This window comes from Anser brachyrhynchus, assembly GCF_964034855.1.
Source record: "Anser brachyrhynchus genome assembly, chromosome: 4".
Lineage (NCBI taxonomy): Eukaryota > Metazoa > Chordata > Aves > Anseriformes > Anatidae > Anser > Anser brachyrhynchus.
The window spans coordinates 53911533-53917754 of NC_137698.1; the positions used below are offsets into that span (position 1 = coordinate 53911533).

General features: G+C 38.4%; 2 long non-coding RNA genes across 2 annotated transcripts in view; one reads left to right on the plus strand and one right to left on the minus strand.

Annotated features, from left to right (window-relative positions):
• Positions 1–3402: 3402 nt before the first annotated feature.
• Positions 3403–6222, plus strand: part of LOC308194025 — an 11931-nt gene continuing 9111 nt past the window's right edge. Inside the window, exon 1 of the long non-coding RNA XR_013950182.1 lies at positions 3403–3562. This is a non-coding gene — a long non-coding RNA (uncharacterized lncRNA). The remainder of the gene's footprint in view (positions 3563–6222) is intronic.
• On the minus strand, positions 4096–5611 carry LOC308194026. Its single transcript, XR_013950183.1, has 3 exons — positions 5245–5611; positions 4414–4478; positions 4096–4334 (listed from the first exon to the last, which is right to left on the minus strand). It is a non-coding gene; the product is annotated as an uncharacterized lncRNA (long non-coding RNA).

Consider the following 6222-nt stretch of genomic DNA (forward strand, 5'->3'; position numbering starts at 1 on the left):
TAAAAACGTTTAATGCAGGGAGTGCACTCAATATCCCTCAAGGACGGAAGGGAAAGACAAAGAGCGGTAACGGAAACAATGCAGTTCTGCAGAAAACATTCAGCACAGTGTCGGTGTTCTGGTAGAGAAAAGTAATCAAGTGGGAAAAAGCCTAAGAACATTTCAGTCCTTCTATAGAAAATAAAATTTGACCAAAAATTCCTAAATTCTAAGCTAAATGAAGCCTGATCTTACGTACTCTTACACTGTTACATTCTTAAGGTAGTTTTGTTAATATGTCACCTAACTGGTAGCTCAGACTTTTCCAAGCAGGTCCAGCACTGACCGCCAGAATATCTTACAGTAGAAAGTCTCTAGGCTAAACAAAGTTAAACATTAGGCAAATATTAGGACTTCTATGGCTGATTTAATTTTGTTTTCTTTCCAGTCTCTATCTGACACTGTGAAAATAACAAATACATACAAGAGAAGTAATCGGGATGAAAATAACTCTGTAACTCCATTGCCAAATGAACTTAATGGTGTCATAAAACCAAAGTGTGCAAGGAAGATTCAGGTCAAGTGGAAATATAATGATGTAAAACCCAGGAGGAGAATTCAAGACCTACTCATAAACATGAAGGGAAAACTATCATTGTATTAAAGCATTGATCACTCCCCTTCTTTTCTCCACAGAAATGAAAATTTACAGACAATAATGTACAATTCTAGTACCACAGTTTTATATACAATTCAGAAAATTGTTTGTAATTCTTACAAGGTGTACCTCTGATAAAATACATGTTATCTGAAGCTGCATTTCTTTTGTCTTTTACCACTAATGATCAACACCGGAATTCTTCCTTCTCTGTTCTCATCACGAAATATAGGCCTATCTCTAGTCCCTCCCCACACACACATATACATATACACAAAATCCATTTTAGACTTTTTTTTTGAGGGTTCAGCATTTGCTCTTTTTATCATACTGAGACAGAAAAGGCTTTCAGAAAGATTTTAGCCTGGAAATAGGGATGTGGGGGCCTGACAGGGCCTGTACTCGTGTACATACAATGTTCACTATGGTGGCAGCTAACCTTGCCTAAGCACAAGGCTTGTGGAGAAACTGTTTATCTTCTGTTAATGCAATAGTCATCTCTTGTCACTAAAACAGGTTCTTGCATATATCCTATTGTTTTGCTGATTCTAGCCTGTTTTAGGGGGATCATCAGTTAGATGCTGAGTACTCTTACATGGTTACATCCGTAGCAGCATTATCAGCCAGTATGTATGTCCATATATTTTCAGAACAATCGGTTGCATTCACGTCATGATGCCACCAGGAAATTATTTCTGACAGGCAGCTCGCCATGTTTTCCCAGAGACAGGTTTCATGTCAGATTGAGCAAAACCTCAGGTCTTTCAGCACAAGAGCAACGACAGATTAAGCACACACAGAGAATGAGAGACATTTTGGGGAAGGGCAGGGGGGATGAAAAGGACAGCTTTTTTTCCTAGAAAGCGAGTGCCTGGGAAAACCACCAGTGTTTTGTCAGTGTGCTGACAAGGGCGTTTGTTCATCCCGCTGCAGCTTCAGGCAGGCAGTGCAATTGCAAGGCTGCAGTGAAATGGTGGAGTTCCCAACACAGCAAAATTGCTCTTTGGCCACTTTGCTTTCTGCTGCAGGCATAAAGGGTTGCAAAATTAACAATTGCATCAGGTAGGGGTCATGTCGCATTTCACTGTGTGATACAGAAGGAAGTTCTTCATTGCATCCCTTTTGCTCCCACTGTAATCCAGTCACAACTTCAGTTAAGAAAGGCACTCACCAGAGAAGTGACACTTTCACTTTAACCATGTAAATACTGGTTTTGAACCAATATACCAATGGTGAAGTATGAGCAGAGACGGATCATCTATAAAAGCCATGGGTCATTTTAAAAAGAATGCCAGACACATTCTTCCGAAGTCTGCAGAAGCACAGAGCTGCAAGGACTGCAGCCCTGAGAAAAGCACAGGGTAGCAGCAATCTGTGCCAGAAGGCATTGCATGGTACTCCAGCATGCACTTTAAAATCAGCCAAACTTTTTTCACCAAAATGGATAATGAGGATTCGTTCAATACTTTTCCAGACAAATGTATTGATTCCATCAAATGTATTCATTTATATCAGTTCACAGACATCTAACAGTTTGAATTTTGCACCAATGTCAACATAAGACTTGAACCAAAACTAAAGTTTAAACCACAATCAAAGTCTTCAAAGGCATGAGAAGAGTCCAGATAAGCTGTGCTTTTTTGGTCACTGACAGACACTGTTAACATCTAAGACAGAATGTCTACAATACATTTTTACAACATTGAACATTTTTAATTGATTCATTTCAGAAAACTTGTCAAGTAGAAACACACATGGGGGTGGTTCTTGTAAACTCAGTGATAAGAAGCAAAATATGGGAACTAAAACAATAACGTTTGGCATTCTGGAAAAGCAAACTTGAAGACTGTCAAATATTGAGCTAAATTAATAAATACCATAGCATGAGCTCCTATAGCATGCAACATATATCTCCCCAGACAGGATTAAGTGAATAATTCATAAGTGCTGCAGAATGGGGAATGAATGAGTGTCCTATACTAATTCTTGTAAAAGAGATTACCAGCATCTCATGGGGTTCCCACTGTTCTCCGTTATGCTATGAATGAATGTCCTACTTTAGTTTCATAAATGACCACTCATTATTGTTTTTTTTTCTTTCTGTTCCGTTATTATGTATTATAATGAGATGATTGTGGCCTGCTAAGATTTTTTTTTCCTTTTATCTTGCAGTTTAGATTTTTTTTTCAGAAATGGTGTGGTATTACAATCAGTCATTCGTCTTCCATAGAAACTGAGGTTTTCCTGCATAGAATTAAAACCAAATTCTCGTTTTACAGATTAAAAAGCATACTAAAATCACTGCTTGGGTCAGAGATTGTAAGGATAAACTTATGGCCACTTCCTTTACTCTCAACAAGGTGAACTTGAAGCAGGGACTTCAACCAATAATATGAATTTTATTACCTGTCAAATGCAGTTTATAATGGATGCTTTTTCATTGGCAACATCCCCATCCCCAGAATTATTTAATCACAAATCTCTGTGAAGAAAATATTCTCATGCACTCATCAGATTTTCCAATTACTGTGTATGTCTTCTTGGTTTTGTCTCGACTCTTCATGCATGAAAAAAGGGGTCCAGCTTTTGGAGCCTCTGTGTCAGCCTCTGTGCAAGCAAACATTTCATGAAGCAGTGGTGCTTAGCACTGACTGACACAGCTGATATACTTGTACCATGCAGTGCATTTGCATGACTCTGCAGCTTCCCCTTTTAGACTTTGCTGTCCATGGGTGGCCTGTGCCCAAATGCATCTGACACCTCAACATGCCGATTGCAGCAGGGGATACAGTTTTCTCCCAGGCAGCAACACAGAGCTCCCGTCAGAAGGAGGAAGACAGAGCAAAAATGACGCAAGCAAAGCTACTGGCCACTCTCAGACAGAGAACTGAGACCAGGGGAACATGCCTGCAGCAGCATAAACAGGTTTCTGTTTCTCCTTCTTCCTCCTCTATGGGAGAAAGGAATCCATTTCTTTTCACTGCCACATTTTATTTGGGAAAGGAAAGCAAGGCAGGGATCATGTGCTGGATGCTGAGTCATTGCTTTGATTTATGAGGCTGTTGCTGTTTCATCACTGCACATTGAGCAATGATGCAATGTTACCAATCGTTAGAGTAAACCGAACTCCACAACTAGCATGGCTCTTCATAAATATATACAAGTGCTTAGTATGAGTGTAAAATAATATGCGTTTTTGTAAGCTGTTATTTTAAACACTTGTTTTAGTTAGCTTTTTATATTTGCTCTTTACTAGAGAAGAATGGAAAATGTGTAGTACTTTTCATCCGTTCTATACTAAGAATTTTATAAATGTTACCAAAAACTATTATCAGCTATATTTTACTGGTAAAGAGACAATTGTGGAAATCACGACAGGAAATGAGAGGAATTATCTGGAGCTAAATTCATGTCTGCTTTCAGTTTAATGAAGAAAACAAGTCAATAAAAAGGGGACGCTGTCAGTGGAGTGCATACTGTTCTTCTGTACTGGAGGTGCAAAGCCTTTACTTTTCCATCTCTCCCTTCCTAGAAAAGCATTCAGTTTAGCTGAAAATCATTTTCCTTCCTGTTTTTTCTTGCATTTATCTGGGAAAATGTACAGTTTACCCTAAAATCAGCTCTGCAAAGACTTCCATTTTCTTCAGGACCTCTTTGTTTTCTGGTCCTAAGCAGATTGCAGCCGTGCCTAGTGTTGCTGAAACATAAACAGATTACTATCTCAGCAGGCTTTAAAGCAACAACAAAGCTTATTAAAATTGAGACATTGCACAAACCTCATGCAGTCTATTAATTCTGATCTTTATGTTCACAAACGCTGAATTTGGTTCATGGCAGAGCACTGCAGGGAAAATGAAATGATAGTGAAAGTGATCTCGATGGACTTCAGCTCACAGCAAGTATTCCCCTGAGAAGAGCCTCCTTTTCAGCAGGCTAATGTTTGAAATATAAAAATAAAATGTATAAAGCAGTATGGTTTTGGATTATTGGAAGTTAGTCATTATATCTGTGTATATATACAGATATATCTGTGTCAAATCAACTTGGTAAGAGATATAAAATGAAAGCTGGCATTACTGAACCTGATGGAACTTTTGTAGGTGGCAATAGATGGGCTAGTTAAACTTCGCCCATGATGAATATTGTATTTCAAAATCTGAATAATCTGCTTTTAATCTTCAAACATCTAATGCATCTAAAACATCTAATGTAAGTCATTTCAATCGGTAATCTACATTTTCTGATTCTTTTCTCTCAAATAAACATGAGATTAGTCTCATGGTGTCTAAATGAATGTTGGTACCTCTAGAGAACTAAAAAAAAAATTTGAAAAGCAACACTTAGAGGAAAATGTTTTTTTGCATTTCCCCTTCGTTTTTCCTTTTCTGGGGTAATGGAGTGTTTTCACTTCTCCAAAATCTTACCAACCTTCCACTCTATTTGCATTCTGTTGCTGATTTATTTATATTTAGCATTTTTCTTTGGCCAGCAGAACAAGCTATGATGCTGGATTAGAGCTTTATTCATAGTAGGATTTCAGATGACTCACAGATATATCTCTGCAGCAGCTGTTGCAGACCTTGTAATGCCATTAAGCTGTGACTCACAGAGAGATGTTGCACTGGAGCACTGTGGCTGTAGTCCTAGTGATCTCTACAACAGGGAAGTCACTCACTGTAGGTGATGGGAAAGCATCAATGCAATTTTGATGCAGAGCATATCCTGAACACATAATGCACACAATATGCACTTCACAAGTTTGTGACCTTTGCAGCATTTATGTGGAAAACCACTGTAGAAAATGAGGAAATCCTGTTTTCAGAAGTCTGTAACTGCTTCTTGTCAAAAAAGATTCAATTCCTCAGTCATAGTAAAACAAACAAACAAATAAACAAAAATAAAACACCCACAAAACAAAAAAGAAACACTTCCTCACTCATGATTAAAAATATATATATATATATATCAGCCCTGCAGACCCACTCACGACCATTAATGTCCATGAGAACATTTAGAGGTCCCAGGAGAAAATAGATTGAATGTGATACCAAAAATTTGGTCAGTTTAGTCTGCAGGGGATCAGTAAGCATCTTATATGTTTCCAACATTATTTAAAAGCTACAGTTTCTCAGTTCTGGGGAAGAGTTATCATATGCATAGGCACAGATAATGCTTGGCCATTTCAGCTTCAATGCCAAGAACTCTACCAAGCTTCCACCCTTGACTGATGCCATCTGTACAGAAACAGTAAGCCCATCTTTACCCCTAAGCTCTCATATGTTAAACTGACACACTCAGCTAAATTCAGATTTAGAGCAGATGAACTGCCACCCCTGGGGATAGGTACTTAAGTACAGCCACTTGTCTGAAGTGCTTGGTAAGTATGAGCTTTGATCATCTTGTTTCTGCCAAGTCATCCAGTAAGACAGCAGGCATTATTTTAGACTAATGGAAGACATATAGCTGGCTCTTCACACACCTTTCTAAATCTCCACTGGTCAGCCAACGCTCATTTCATCTGATTTCATCCCACTGCCTTCAGCAGAGTATATCTGAAATGAATTTGGCCTATTTAGATATAAACA